A 16,940-nucleotide genomic window follows, 5' to 3' on the forward strand; every position below is an offset into this window, starting at 1 on the left:
AGGAATGTAGAATCTAGTTTTGAGAAAAAGTCATGTCCCTTAGAGATTACACGCAAAATGAGGAAAAATGACATGCCTCTTTTGATCGCTATTTTACGCCATGATGCGTTTTTCAAAATGAAAATTCATGTCTACTAAAGAGAATGAATACATTCTAAACTACAACATATCGAAAATTGGGCGAAAATTGACTAATATTCACGGAGTTAAAGCCTAATTTGCATAATTATTATGACGTCATAACAAGGAAAATTGATATTTTAACTTTCGACGCCATTATGATGACGTCATGATCAAATTGAGGGACAATGGTGACATGAAATCAAATCTACAACTCATACTCTATCAATATATGAAAAAAAAATGGGGGTCAACGAACTATTTAAAGAGCTACAGTGAATTTTTAATAGGCATGTTCTTGCCCATATACGGCCTATAGTAAGAGCTCGCGCGCACACGTGCTGCAAACTTTAACGGGTGTTAATTTCGTTATTAATGGTCGTAGAAGGTTGATGAAGGTATCAAATTGCTCAGAATTATATTATCAATGCAATGATATAAAAAAAAACGGCGTTTCTGCGTTGCGTTGAAGGCGTTACGCGCGGAAACGCGCGCGCATACGTGTGCGTGCGCAAATTTTTGAAATGCTTAAAATGACCTAAAACGTACTCTACTTTGGTCAAAAAGTGATTTTGAGCAATTTGAAATTTTGACGTGCGCGTACGCGCGCGTCGTGACCACCGGGTAATTTTTGATGACATGAACTGTTGACCTTTGACCTGAAGTTAATGTGATGTAAATATTGTTAATTTTTGATAATTGATAATGGAGATATGATTGATAATGTGATTTTACAAAATGGCGTCTAGATGACGTCATCATGACCTGATGACCTTGAAAATGTTATTGTCACGTCTTATGACAATGACCTTTGACTGTGCCAAAATTGAAAAAAATTGACAAAACCGATCTGGAGTTATCCTTGGAACAAAAAATTGGCGGAAATAAATAAAAATAAATAAATAATAATAATAATAATAATAATAATAATAAAGAAGAAAGAAAATTCTGACAAAACTAATAGGTGATCTGTCGTTGACAGACCACCTAATAAATAATAATAATAAAGAAGAAAGAAAATTCTGACAAAACTAATAGGTGATCTGTCGTTGACAGACCACCTAATAAAGAAGAAAGAAAATTCTGACAAAACTAATAGGTGATCTGTCGTTGACAGACCACCTAAATATTTCAGTCATCCCCCCCCCACCCATCAACACGGATTTACGCCAGTGGTCAATTCAAATATGTGGTATTTGTGTGGTATTGTTATACTGCTGTGGTAAATCAAAATTACCACATGAATGCATGTACCTCATGATGCCATTGTGTGGTAATGTAAATTAAAATATATGGTATTTGAGTGGTATTGTTATACTGCTGTGGTAAATCAAAATTACCACATGAAAGCATGTTACCGCATTAGCCCATTGTGTGGTAATGTAAATTCAAATATGTGGTATTTTTGTGGTGTTATGCTCTGCGGTAAATCAAACTTACCGCATGAATGCAATACCACATGATGCTATTGTGTGGTAATGTCTATTCAAATATGTGGTATTTGTGTGGTATTGTTATACTGCTGTGGTAAATCAAAATTACCACATGAAAGCATATGTTACCACACTAGCCCATTGTGTGGTAATGTCAATTCAAATATGTGGTATTTGTGTGTTTTTGCCCTTCTGTTGAAAATCAGAAATACCACACAAAAAGGTTATCACACCCATAACTTAGACCCCCCTCAGCTCACCCCCTATCAAAATTAAAAATTGATTCGCCGGAGGGGGGGGGGGTGGTGACAGGCTTGCGCATGCGCACTTACCGCCTACATTTGAAAAGAATTCCGTTAGCGTTGCAGTGTATTGAGCTCCATCGAGAAGTGTGACGAAGAAGGCCGTTAATAATTCAACTACTTAAAGAATACGGGTTACCCGGTAGATATGGACAACGACTTCGAAGACATTTACAGTAGGTTAAACAGTAAGTTAGATAACCATTTTCTATGATTTTCTTTTCGTAGTTTGTTAAATGCCCCGGCTTGCAACTAGCTAAAGATTTCGTCAATGAAAATGACATGACACTGGCAATCCCGTCCTGTCTAACCGGGCGCTCGCCCGGCCCCGAGCGCCTACTCGCTGCTGAGATGTGGACCACTGGCTGGTGGTCTCTAAGTCTGCACACAGCACACCTAACGATTTGAGTTTAGATTTAACGTGAATTTCCTATTATTTTACAAAATCTTTCAATTGATGATGTTCCTTGTATTCTTATGAGTAAGTGTGCAAAAAGTTTCATAAAAAAATGAGAGAAATAATTGATTTTCTTGGGAAAAAATCTCGGCCAGTCATGGTCATTTTGATTGAACGAAATGATTAGTGGTAGGATGGGGGTCGGGTGTCCGGACAGTTTATCTTTTTGAAGCCTTCTTTTTTGCCTTTGCATTACACTAAAAATATGAATTCAATACTTTTAATCATCTTCTATTTTGTTCCTTATAAATAATATTTCCTAACATTTTGTACTAAAAATTGATGGAACTTCGCTTGTAATTTTTTCCAAATGACTTTCTAAAATTGATCGTCCGGACACACAACCTGTCCGGACACACAACAACTGGGTAATACTAATAGTGGCCGATGTCTGCGCACCTATTCACTTTACACAGACCTATTACACATGATGCGAAGATTTCGATAAGAAAGCAGTCACAGAGGCACTCACACGTATTGCGAGGTTAGTATTAGTAGGCTGCATTTTGAGGCCGTCACATGAAATGCCCTGGAAAGAGTTCCATATATGCAATTCCAATGCACCCCCCACCAACATGATCAAAAATAAGATTGTTGAGACTTAGTTCCATTCCAGTTCGTTCATTTCAGATTTTTCTATAATTTTTTTTTTACCGTTGTGTTGGCACCTAAGTTGGGACTTGAGATCACCTCGTTTTATTTGCAGTCAAGACCTGTTCCTGCTATGCTAGCGAGAAGTGCTGATACCGGAAGGGGTATTTTAACGATTATCAGCCAATAGTTCGACTAGACTTGACTCACAGAGTGACACAGACCCTTGAGTAAATAAGCCGATGTCTATGGACAATTACACACACTAGATACATCCATACATGCTCGAAATTTGACGGAATAAAGCCATATTTTAGTATGTATTTCCACTCCTAGTACTATCCACTCCCTCATCATATATGTTCTATATTGTGCTAGATATATTATATTCTGAACCTTCTTCATGTTTTTCAATGTTAGGGGAGTGCATATGGAACTCTTGCCAATGCCCTAAATTCATTATTTTCCCACCATTTTGAGTCAGATTTTTTATGAATAGATCTGTTTATGACATTTCAGGAGAAAGAGAGGGAGACCCAAAACTACCTGTCCTGGCATCACATTTGAGGAGAAGAAGTCGGTGAATATGACCTAGCCCGGGGGAGTTTCCAGAAGAAGGCCCAGAACCACCGGCCGCCAGGAGTGGAGGTCCTTTGTTGTTGCTCTACATGTCAGGAGGCATCGGGCAGTAGGTAAGACTAAGTAAGTACAGTAGGCTCTTTCAGGTGTAAAGTTTATTTTTTGTTTGGAGTCGTTGCATATCTTCCATTATCAGAATCGCGCAGATTCGGATGTGCGCAATCTTGGGGCACCTTATCTGTCAATGGTCCTAACTGTACTTAGAGGACTCTGTGATGATATTTTTATCCTTTTTACATTGTACCAGGGGTATTTTTATTCACGGAGCCTAGACAAGTCTCTGTTGCCTGTAGAACTTGGTACACAAAGATGGATTTCCGTAAAAAATCCACCTTTCCCACAATAATTTTTGGGCAAACATTTAATTTGTCCAATTTGTAAGCCTTTGTAATCTAAATATATAAAAAATTAAGGCTTAAGAAATGTTAATTGTAAGCAGGTAAACATTTCGAAGGATCACTTGCTTGCAATTCCCAAGCTATATAACACAATGACATGACCTTTAACTGGAGTGACGTCCATATGCAAGAAAATACAGAGAGAATTGGTGCAAATGCATAGCTGATTGTGCTAGTATTAGATTCCAGGCTGACGTGTATCGGTTTGGACGTTCTAATGACAAGTTTAGAGTGTAATTTGGCGCTAATAGAGTTTCGCAACGGTTGATCTGGCATTGCCAGAAAACTAATTTCACCTCAAAATTTGTCAGATTTTTTGGCCAAATATCTATTCAATTTAGTGTGTTCTAAAACTACTAAAGATTAAGTATAAGAATAATAATATATTCATAGGCCTACTGATAGTAAAATTAAAAAAAATAATGTAAGGCCTAACTTAACCACATTTAGGGCCTATTACTATTGTATATTTAAAGCTTTTATACAGATTGTCTACAATTTGTGGAAGTTAAAAATCAAGATGATGATTAGATCTAGAATTCTCAAATCTGAAAATTAGACCATAACTTACCTTAAAAATCCTGCAAAATTTTCTAAATGCCTCATTTTGCCAGCCACATTTGAAAGGGTTCCTGCCCATTACGAAAGCTATGCACTTTAAAAGATTCATATTATTATTGTTAAAAAGACAAAAATTGAAGTGACATAAAGTAAGCTGCAAACAGTTGCTGGATACTCTTTGCATTAATATGTTCCTCACACTGACACTGCTGTTACAGTTCCATGTAAAAATTGAACATTGAAATTGCATGCACATTAATGAGTGGCACATGCGAAGAATTACTTGTAGGACCCTTAGGCTACTACACCATATATTTTGCGTCTTACCTACTGTGCATGTGCCATGGCTGGGACATGTACTTGTAGATTTTGCAATTTCTTGGCATGATTGAGGTTAACATTTTAATTTTTTTCTCTCTCTCTTTTTTGCAGCCCTGGTAGAAGCACCATCTTGATACTATCATTCAAACTTCCATCAGCTGTATCATTGTGGACTAAAAGAACAATATTCATGCAGATATAATGGTGAGTACAAATTTATCCTTTTTGGAAGGTATTTTTTATTATTATTTTGTTATTTTGATTATTTACATGTGCATGAACATGAGATGCAGTTAAATAATTTTGATTTTGTAACCACTCTGATACAAAGCTTGTGTAATGCTCTTACAAGGTTCATGCTGTTGTCAATTCAAACGTAATAGATAGGCATAAGTGAAACATCAACACCTAATGTGCATTTATGATCACATCAGAATTGATCTTCGTTATGTGAAATTGGCAACTTGTAATTTCTTATTCAAACTGATGGAATTATCCCATAACCATTTAAAACACATTTTAAAAAAGCATGAATTAAAATCATGTTAAATTAAAATAAATATTTACAAAAAAAAAATTTACTCTAAAATGTCCTTCCCTATACAGAGATGGTTTGGAGGTGCAGCAGATTTTGAGGGCATCAAGCCCCCTCCCCGGACTTGACTTTACATGTTAATATTTGAAGTATAAATATGTAACAAACCCCACATTGTTTTTTAATCATTTTTTAAAAAGTTTGGAAATTGATATTGAAACCATGTAGTTTTTAATGAATATTAAATAGTTAATGCAGGAAAGGCTTTTATGTTTATCTTCTTCTGTTATTTTTGCAGATGCCTTAAGTTGAAATGGAAGGTGTCCTGAATCTGCACCCATTCATCTGGTTTCGTAACTCCTTTCATAGTGCTATTGGAACCTGCTCCCTACCAGTATAACATCAAACAGATTGGAAGAATAAAGGCCAATGGGAAGTGCCTTTTATATTTCTACTTGCCACAAAGCAGTCCATGGTTTAGCGCAATCTAAACTGGACTATTGTAATGCTCGTCGTGTTTGAATTAGGGCGATCTGGACTGACTGCAGATAGTACAAAATGCTGCATCTATTGTGCCATTTGCCATACGCCAACTTCGCTGGCTGCAAGTCAAGGAAAGGATATACATGAACATCAGTGTCCGTCTCCTGATTTTCAAAGTCAATGACAGACATCCAGATTACATGTATTATAAGGAATCCCTTGTGCGTCATTTTCATTCTAGGCGCACTTGCCTTTTTATTTTTGTGATCATTACGCACCTACAAATTAGCTACTGGTGATGCAACTTTCTCCACTACTGCTCCAAGGCCATGGAATTAGCTCCTTCCTCTCCTCCAGTTGTCAACAACCTTGGATCAATCCAAATACAATTTGAGAAGACCTACATTGTACCATATTCCTGATCTTTGCTCTGTTCTTACAACAAAACTGTCACTGCCTGGTAATTTGAATTTTTAAAAATCTCATGTGCTGACTAGGATGGCGTCTCAATTCATCCAAATTAGACAAGGATCCATAATAAAGTAATGTATGACATTCTAACCTCTGCATTATTTTGGTGAAAGAGCTCTAAGCATATGCAAGTAGCAAGCTGATGATGTCATACTGACGTACATTGTACATGTACACGTATCCCCAACTTATTATTTTGTATATAAAATTGTGCATTTAATTTTGTTTACCAAGAATGAAACAAATCGGATTGTAAACTATACTGATGTGACTTACCTGTATTGATTATTGCTGGAAGTTCTTTTGCTACATGGGATTGGAAGACATACTTATTACACACATGAAGTAAATTATTATTTAATCTGGTAACATGAGAACAAAAAAAAATTGGGCATGATATCATAAACTTACATGTATCTACTTGCATGTGTTGATGACCAATATTTTTGTAATTATTATTTTTTTAATTTTATCTGATTTTGATAAAATTTTCACTATTTTGCCTGGTAAAAATTACTTTATTTTAGATTATGTTGAGCCCAGATCATATACAAGTACAACTTTAATGATAAATTACCAGTTGTAGTAACAATCTTAAAATGAGTTCGAACAGAATCCAATAGAATTACCAGCAAAATATAAAAGATATGTGCCATAATTATAGCTCGGGAAGAAAATGTGTAATTGCTGAGAAATTAGCAAAATAAGCATGTAATTCTATCAAATGTCAGGTATTTTTCAAATCAATCATAATACACTGTCCTGTCCCACATATGCTTTTCTGTGTTAGTGATCATCAAAATAATTGATTTTAAGTTCAAAATTAGTAATTTTACAAAGATACAAGTTTACATTAATGTACCAGATCTAGAGATTATGTACAATATTTTGACAATTTCTCATGAAATAATTGTTTGCTGCAACTGCTGTCTTTTTAATACCTCTAAGTGATAGTGTAATACAACCACAAACTTTTCTTAAGAATTAATGTACATGTATGATTCTTTCACCCAAATTTACATGCATTGATACTGTTGACTACTTGCCAAAAGTTCCTGCCAAAAGCCTTTTTTTTTAACGATGTACATGCTTTTATAGACGACCTGCCAAAACATTATATTGTATATATATTCAAGGACCAACCAAAAAGAGATGAATAAAATGTTTGAAGGAAATTGAAATTACTTTAAAAATGATAGCTGTCAATGCAGTATTATTACAGGGTTCCCACAGTCATGGAAAATCCTGGAAAAAAATGGTCATGGAAAGTCAGAGATATGTGAAAAGTCATGGAATTGCATTTACCTCTTGGCTATGACAGCTTTCTAGTTTTTTATGTCTCACAACTCTCATACTCTGTGATTGTACTCTACTATTATAATTGGTGTTCATGATCATAACATGTCTGATTTTGTAAACTGTGCCAGAAAGGAATTAAGTCATGGAAAGCAGCAATTTAGTCATGGAGAGGTCATGGAATTCTGTTTTCAAATTTATGTGGGAACCCTGAATAGGTTTGTGCACTTGACACAGTGTGCACTACAGATGAACTTTGTAATGCCATGATATAAACCAGTACAATATCTTAAAGGAAAATAAATCCCAAAATATAGTACCACATGATACCATTGATAATAATACAGGACAATGAAAATGAATCCACTCATATACCCCCAATCCGATTTCCCAGTATGGAGTACCACCTTTTCAAAGTTGGCATCTTCTGGTTCGAAGTCTATGGATGGAGATTATTCCGTCAGCGACGAACTACATCTCTAAACGTTTGGGCATTATATATTCTATTTCATCGATAATAAATCAAATGTACAGATAAAACTCATAAAATATTAATTAAAATATGTTTAATATTATATGATAGGTTCAAATTACGACTTGATGAGTTTTAATGATACAAATTACACCCTAATCTACGATTTACAAATTGGCAGCGAAAATCAATCAGAAATTGGGGTGTAAATCTTATCATTAAAACTCATCAAATTGTATATTGAACCTACCATATATTAAACAAATTTTAACTAATATTTTTATGAGTTTTATCTGTACATTTGATTTGTTATTGATAAAATAGAATATATAATGCCTAAACGTTTAGAGATGTAGTGCGTCGCTGATGTAATAATTTTCTAACTAACCCCGCGAAAATGGCGACCTCCATCCAGAAACTTCGAACCATACTGTAAGAGGCCAACTTTGAAAAGGTGGTACTCCGTAATTGGATTAGGGTATGAGTGGATTCATTTTGATTGTCCTGTATTTATCAATGGGATCATGTGGTATTATGTTTTGGGTGTTATTTTCCTTTAATTCAGATATTACATGCCAGGGTATTGTCCTAGTTTTCATTTTTGGTGCGTAAATTGATCAAATTATTCGTTCCTTTGAACACTATTCTAAACTGAGTGGACTCCAAATACATATTATCATCTCTCGTCTATTTCTACTTGCCCTTCGGCCTTGAAGTAAACTTGGGATAATTATGCATTTTGTTATACGCAATTTTGAGTACAGTGCACTTTGCCGCAGCTACTTATATGATATTACCTATTGTAGACACATCCTTATGTTTTGTTCATTTTCTTAAAAACGATTAAGAGTTTAATCATTTTTGTCTTTAAGCATAAAACAAAGAGTAATCAGTCCATTCTGTATGTGTGACCTGCAAAAAAAAATACAATGGTCGTTAATTTGGTTTGCTGAAAAGCCTGATAGCCTTTGAGGTAACTTTTTAAAGTATTTAGAAGAAATGTATCTTTTTAAAAAGTATTTATATGCACTGTAATTTCTTTGATAGTTACTGTTATGTTACACTGTTTGTACAGTAAAGCAGCTGTTATACAGTTTTTGTCAATAGCAAATGTAAACCAGTATTGTAAATTGATGACTCTATGAGCTAAATACCAGTACTTTCTATATCACTTGTAAAATCATTTGTTGTTTGTTCATTGAAGGTGTTGTATTTTCTTAATCTTATAAAAGTCCATAGGGTCATGAACACATTCTACTGCTACCAAAATCATACCCATGATCTGTGATGTATCTAACCAGTTACCACACACATTGCAACACACCAGTTGCTACATACATTATCATGCATCAGTTATCACACATACCATCACACTAGTTACCACACACATTTTGGGTAATGACTCTGATGCATGGTATTATGTGTAGTATGTACCATATGTGTGGTAATTGTAATGCATGTGGTAACTGGTGAGTGTTTACCACACACCATTTACCACACGAATTACCTCATATTTTACCACACACCAGTTACCACATGCATTACCACACACCAGTTACGTAACTGGTGTGTGGTAGTGTATGTGGTAACGCGTGTGGTAAATCGTGTGTAGTAATACATGTGGTAACCGGTGTGTGGTAAAATGTGACGTAATTTGTGTGGTAAGGCGTGTGGTAAAATGTGAGGTAATTTGTGTGGTAAATGATGTGTGGTAACGCATGTGGTAACTGGTGTGTGGTAAAATGTGAGGTAATTTGTGTGGTAAATGGTGTGTGGTAATGCATGTGGTAACTGGTGTGTGGTAACTGTCGTGTGGTAAATGGTGTGTGGTAATCTATGTGGTAAATGGTGTATGGTAATGCATGTGGTGACTGGTGTGTAGTAACCATCGTGTGGTAACCGGTATGTGGTAAAAATTGTTACCATAAATTAATCCCTTGTGTGGTAAATGTTACCGTACGTATTCCTGTGGTAATGTTGTGTGGTAAATGTTCCAATTTACCACAGGACAATACCACAGGACATTACCACACATTACCACACAATACCACAGGACATTAAGACATAGCATTACCACACAACAATATATGTGGTAATCGTGTGGTAAAGTCCTATGGTAATTATATGGTATTACCACAGGACATTTTTGTAAGGGAATGATGCTGATTGGTTAAAAATTGTCTACGGAAGTAAAGAAAAACTAAGACCCCTTCATTTGTTCACCCAATCAGCCGTCAGTGCGATCTCTGCCCTCATTAGCATACCGGGTCATGACGTATCAAGACGTCTGAGTTTCATCATGGTGGATTTTACATGTAGCGCGGCCTGACATTCTCGGAAAATCAGACAACATTTGAGGTTTAATTCGGGTATTTAGCTAAATTGGATTTTGATCTAGTGACATAAGACTGCAAAGAGTCTGAAACTTTCATTTATATGTATTGTTAAGAACAGAACGAGGAGAATTGTGCTTTTTTCTACAATGTCGGCTCAGGATCGCCCATTCTCATAACTGTACAAAGAGAGGTTGGATAGCACCATTTGTGTCTACGGGGGGATTCCAGCTTGACAGGACGTTCACATAACAATATGCAGAAACAACATAAACAACTTTTGTATTTACATGTAGATCTGCCCACTATAAAAAAAAAAACGAAAGAAAATGCCATAAACATCAAGCCTACAGTGTTCTGTATGCATGTAGATTTTACGATAATTTACCCATTTTCCATAATGGACGCGTCCGTATCGTAGTTTCGTAGGCTGGCGTGCGCATTGGACCGGAGCTAGAGCTCATGAATAATTCATGAAGCGGGCGGCGTACGTCGGTGACCCGCGGAACCCGGTCATTTTGAGCAAATGCGAATTTCCACCCCAAACTTTTCCATATGTTTTATCAGGGGCGGATCCAGGAGGGGGCCGAGCCGGCCCCGGCCCCCCCTATTTTTTGACAACCTGCAGAAAAAGTGTACTATAGGAAAAACACTAAAGAAAAGTAGGAAAGAGGTATCATACCCAGGATGTGTAATTCACAACCTCGTAACGGCCGGCCCGACCCCGAAAGGAAACAAGAAAAGGGTGAGGGGAAGAATTGGAAAAAGAACTTTATATAAAAAATTTCGCTCGCGCTTCGCGCTCGCATTGCCTGTGCCAATGAATCCCATTCAAGAGGATTAAATGACACTTATATATTCAGATCTGAAATCAATTTGCACACAATATTTTAGCTCGCACATCAAGCTTTAATTATTTTGTTTGTTTTACACAAATTGTTTATATCAATATTTTCAGCTCGCGCTGCGCGCTCGCATTGTTTGATTTGTGAGTTACCTATCCTCTTTGGAAACTCTTACCAAAATTTGTCAAAATGCTCCTTTATCATGTCAGTATATACAAAAATTGAGCTTGTGCTTCGCGCTCGCATTTAATTGTTTGAGACACACAGCTTTTTCTGTATTTAAATAAAAACGCGCTTAGACTGTCCAGTTTTCAGGTCGGAATATAAAAAAATTTGAGCTCGCGCTTCGCACTCTCATTATTTAATTGGTGATACTTGAATCCTCTTCATTAATCACTAAAAACAGTCCTAATTGAGTCCCTTTTCACGTTACTATGATAACATTTCAGCTCGCGCTTCGCGCTCGCATTGTTTAGTTGGATACTTATCTTTTTCATGATTATTAAATCTCCTCAGATTCTTCAGGTCTAAGGACATAAAATATCAAAGAATTTGAGCTCGCGCTTCGCGCTCGCATTATATATTAAGACCACATGAGATACCTTATCTTGTTTATAACAATAAAAACTAACATATACTTAAAACTTCAGTCTCTAGTAAGGACTACCCCCTGAACCCCCCCCCCAAAAAAAAAATCAGATTATAGCGGCCAATCGAGAAAAATGTTGATGAAAATATTTTTCGGCCCCCCCTATTGGCGAAAGCTGGATCCGCCCCTGTTTATAGTGCTTAATGTTGATACTTAATCTGTGAAATGAATAGTTTACCGATATCTAAAAATGCTCTAATATACCTGACACATGAATGATTTCATTTTTGAGAATTATCATTTCTTTCGACCTGCATGAATCACAAAAAGTCAATCATTAGTCCCCTTTCTCTGCTACTGAGACTGACGAGGTGGTAGAGGGAGGGGGGGGGGGGTAATCATCTCACCGTGCTCACTGCCGCCCCAGCCAAGTGTGTTTGATACATTTTAATTGCAAGGGCTTCTCCTCCTCCTTTATCTCCCTGTTCTCTCTTTCTTTGTTTTTGCTTTCGTGCCATTATATATCTCAAAGATCAGCTCTCCCTATTTAAATTTCCACTGTCTTGTATTTTTCCTTCCCTCCTGTTATGGTCATGCAAGCTCTCAAATAAAGCTTGCCCTATTAATATTTGACCCTCTGTCATTCTACCGGCCTGCAATCTCCTTTTGGCCCCTTAATTCTTTTTTTCTCTCGGCCTCGACCCCTCCCCATGAAATCTATTTCATCCAACCCTTTTACTCCCCCAACTCACCATGATTATAATTTATAATCACAAGAGCCTGGTAATAGGCATATTGAAGGTCTATAAATATTGATACTACTTTCATTTTAACAAATAATTTGAGTCCCCCCCCCCCCCCGGCGGTCATGCAGGTTGGCTTCATATGTTCCATAATGGTAAAGGCGGTCGTGGAATTTACAAAACATATAGTTGTTTTATATTTTCTGTTTAACATATACCGAGATGCTGATGACATTGGACAAACTAATTAACACGATATTTCCCAAACCTATATTTTTAACTATACAGTCAATGTTACACATTCTTGACATCAGTTTGACTTTTTGTAATTAAGGAAAGAAATAATAATCACCGAAAATGAAATAATTTATGTGTCAGGTATATTCCAAGTATTTTTAGACATCGGTAAAGTATGAATTTCATAGACTGAGTATCGAAATAAAACACTAAAACTGCACAGTGGTCATCGCGAGGGGAAAAGGTACGTGAAATATACCACCTGACTCCAGTATCGGACTGGATAATCTGAACGGACAGCCCGGGCGATCAGCCCCGTCTGCACACGCTAAAATTTTGCATTCTGCGGCTCGTGTGCTAAGAATGAACTTGATTTGTCTGTTCATTACGTAACTCATCGTGAAAAATGTTATCCAACATTGATTGCTACACTCGTAATATTTAATGTTATGTATGATATACACAAATTTATGTGATGATAACCCTTCTTCGGGAGAACAATGGTATAGTTGTTCGAATCTAACTATTTTCTTTTAGAAATATAACAAAAAATAACCCGATTTTGAAGGCCTGAAATTTTCTTATGAATGATGGAGAAAATAAGCTACCAACGTTATCAGGTCTGGAAAATTCTAGTTAATGTAATAAGATATTTTTTAAAACAACAAAAAATTATGGGGATATTGAAAATAAGGATTTTTGAAATGCTATAATTTACGCTATATTTTCATAAATTTTGGCATATTGTATCACTCATCAAAATGACTGGTAAATCGCCTTCTTACACACACTTGCTTATAATTTCGATATAGGTTGATACACCGATAGTCAATATAAATGATAAACATTCATAGTCTTACTAAATTTAAACGATTTCATTAGTTTTTAGGATTTTAATATCGCAGACATTTTGGAGAGTGAGCAAGAAGATGCTCGTAAGCGTCGCTAACAAGATTGTTAGGCGACCTACCGCGAGAGGGCTTTTATAATGGCGGGCTCCACTGAGTTGATACATAGCCTATAGGCGGTGAACGTACGTGGGTCTTGCATTAATTCTCTAAATCATCACTTTCAGATCACAGAAGGAAGTCAGCGAAATGGAAAGTCTTGAGGATGAATTTCAGGAATACGAGGATCGAAAATTGTGGCATACAATTTTCTGGGTAAGTCTAAAGTAAAGTATCAATGAGCGAATCCTAACATTATTTTAGCAATGCCAATGCAATTGTCGAGGCCCTAAACAGTAAACTAACCCTAGCCAGGCGGCTTCTTGAGAGTAAAAAATATTTACTAACGTAGGCTTACTCTCACTCTCAGTCTCAATGAAGCCAGGGAGTCCGTCCTATTCATCTGTGTGTACCGCAAAAAACCCAGAAACTTTCGCCCCCGAGATTTCTACTTTTCTTCTAAAAAACAGTAGAGGCGCACGGCCAATATGGGAGACTCTCCAATACAATAGGGGAGACAATCTCCCACATTGGAGACTTGCTTTGCAAAAGGACAAAAGAAACAACACCAACAAAAGCATGATTTTTCCCACCCAAAATTGTGTCTCACTGAGGTCAGAAGCCCATTTGTTTTGTGTGTGATTGACAACAAAAATCCTTATCAAAACAAAAGTAGACGGTGAAAAGGGGTAATTTTTCATGAGGAATCTGCTTATCACATTTTTATTTGCCGCCAAGGTACGGTAATCCTTTTGCAGCAAATGTAAACAAAGGAAATTGGTCTCCAAAACTGGAGACTGTCTCTGAAATTGGATACCCAAATTCTTTACAAAAGTCAAAAGTCTCTGATATTGGAGATAATCTCCCACATTGGAGACAGTTTCCAATATTGGCCGTGGGCCTCTACTGATAAATCATGTACATAGGATAAAACTTCATTTCCAACATTTCTACGCTCTCGTTGTTATTTTTAAACAAGAATTCATCAAAAAAATGAAAAAAATATTGTGAAAAGACAGAAGAGACTTGCCCGATGTTTACGCGGCCATCTTGTTTCTTATTGTATTTCCCCAACGTGACGGACGCGAGCGTCGCGTAACGTTGGGGAAGTACAATCAGTGGCGTAACAGGCGGGGGGGGGGGGGGGGCAAGCTGCCCCCCCTGGCGGAGCTCACCGGGAAAATAAATAAAAAACGGGAAAAAGAAAAAAAAAGGGGGGGAAGAAAGGGAAAGGAAAGAAAAAAGGGGAAGGGGAAAGGGAGAGGAAAACTAAGAAAAAACATAAAAAAGGGAAAACGGAAAGAACGGGAAAAGGAAGGAAAAAAAACAAGTGAGAAAGAACAATTCGCCCCGATATACAAATACATTAGCATGATTAGTAAGACAGGGAAATAAATTAAAGATGACAAAAAGGCAAACAAAAGTGGGAAATAAAGGCAGAATGGAATTAGCCAAAATCTAAATTGGAAAATAAAGAATAGGGACAAGATAACGTACACTACCGGGCTGCCAAGGATTGAGATAACGAGCGGGAAGAAAAATGGATGGTATATAGCATAATGTCGTATGAAAGTCTATCATAAATTGCTAAATCTCCAAAGGCTCTGTCCAAGAGTCAAGACCCCGTGCAGTGGGGGCTCTTCATCTGTAACCTTTAATGGGTTCTATAACGGGCCCCTATATGGACCCTTTCTGCATTAAGCTTTACGTTGAAGCACTGGCGTACCGGGGGGTGGTTCCACAGCCAAGGGGAAATAAAAGAAAATAAAGGAGGCAGCGAAATGAGATGAATGAAAAAAAATATATATGACATGATATGTGCTATAATGATGTAAAAATCTATCACATTATTAGAATTTCATTTTAACCGGCCATTTTTTTTCTGGCTCGCTTCGCTCGCTGGCGACTTTTTACAAATTTTCCCACATTTGCTATGGTGTGCCCTCACAATATTTGGATGATTACGATACACAACTGCATTGAAGTAATGTGTTGTGTTAAAGCTATATAAATATACACGCAATTTGATTAAGATAAGTGGCCATCTGTAAGGTTTAAAATGGCTTTGATATCAAGAGGTTCCGGGGCTCTGCCCTGGACCCCACACATAAAGCACTGTTATATGGATGAGTTTGGACCATGGCCCCCATAAGTTCTACAACCAAACAAAAAAATGAGGAAAGAAAGGAAAGTGTATTATATTTTTCTGAATATCACGTTAAAATCTATCCTCTTGTTAGATACTCATGAAAAGGTGATTTATTTTATCTCGCTCGCTTCGCTCGCTCGGGACCTATATTAAGCTACTTCTTGCCAGAAGCGCCATACTCGGACCCCTCGAGCATATAGAGCTTTGCCCTGATGCTCACAATCATAACAAAAATCCTGTTCATCGTGGCGTACAAAAAAGAGAGAAAAAAGGAAAGACAGGAGGGTGAATATGATATCATCTTTTTAACATTATGTCAAAATCTATCACAAAATTTGATTTTTGCAATAAAAATGTCAAAAATGTTTGCTCGCTTGCTCGCTTATATATATATATATATTTGTCCGATACGCCATATCGCCCCCTCAAAATTTTTGCCTTATGACGCCATTGCCAGTTCCATGATATGACCGGGAAATTTTTGGCTCTTGCCCCCCCGGCCACCGACCCCTGTTACGCCGCTGAGTACAATAAGAAACAAGATGGCGGCGTAAACATCGGGCAAGTCTCTTCTGTCTTTTCACAATATTTTTTTTTATTTTTATGAATTCTTGTTTAAAAATAACAACGAGAGCGTAGAAATGCCGGAAATGAAGTTTTATCCCATGTACATGATTTAGAGCTAGATCTTTTAGAAGGAAAGTAAAAATCTCGGGGGTGAAAGTTTCAGGTTTTGGGGTCCTTCGTGTAGGTGAATAGGAAGGACTCCCTGGCTTCATTGAGAGTAAGCCTACGTTAGTAAATGATTTTTACTCTCAAGAAGCCGCCTGGCTAAACTAACCCAGGACCAGGTAACGGGAGCCCAGAAGCGAACCATGTATTTACCCATACTCACGGGAATAGGCACTTGTTCAATGCAACCATCCTGCCTGTGGGGAATCTACAGGTAGGACTATGGTATGCCAATGCTGTACACAGCACACACTTTAAAAAATCATTAAAATGTCACTTTTGTGAC

General features: G+C 37.0%; 1 long non-coding RNA gene across 3 annotated transcripts; it reads left to right on the forward strand.

Annotated features, from left to right (window-relative positions):
- Positions 1 to 2,000: 2,000 nt before the first annotated feature.
- Positions 2,001 to 5,886, forward strand: LOC135153306 (uncharacterized). 3 transcript variants are annotated; one of them, XR_010292758.1, is made up of 4 exons: positions 2,001 to 2,043; positions 3,423 to 3,605; positions 4,934 to 5,026; positions 5,656 to 5,886. It is a non-coding gene; the product is annotated as an uncharacterized LOC135153306 (long non-coding RNA). The 3 variants fall into 3 exon arrangements; XR_010292757.1 differs by lacking the exon at positions 2,001 to 2,043 and having other exon boundaries at positions 3,339 to 3,605; positions 5,656 to 5,883; XR_010292759.1 differs by lacking the exon at positions 2,001 to 2,043 and having other exon boundaries at positions 3,339 to 3,595; positions 5,656 to 5,883.
- Positions 5,887 to 16,940: the final 11,054 nt, after the last annotated feature.

This window comes from Lytechinus pictus, chromosome 2 (genome assembly GCF_037042905.1).
Source record: "Lytechinus pictus isolate F3 Inbred chromosome 2, Lp3.0, whole genome shotgun sequence".
In the NCBI taxonomy this organism is placed as follows: domain Eukaryota; kingdom Metazoa; phylum Echinodermata; class Echinoidea; order Temnopleuroida; family Toxopneustidae; genus Lytechinus; species Lytechinus pictus.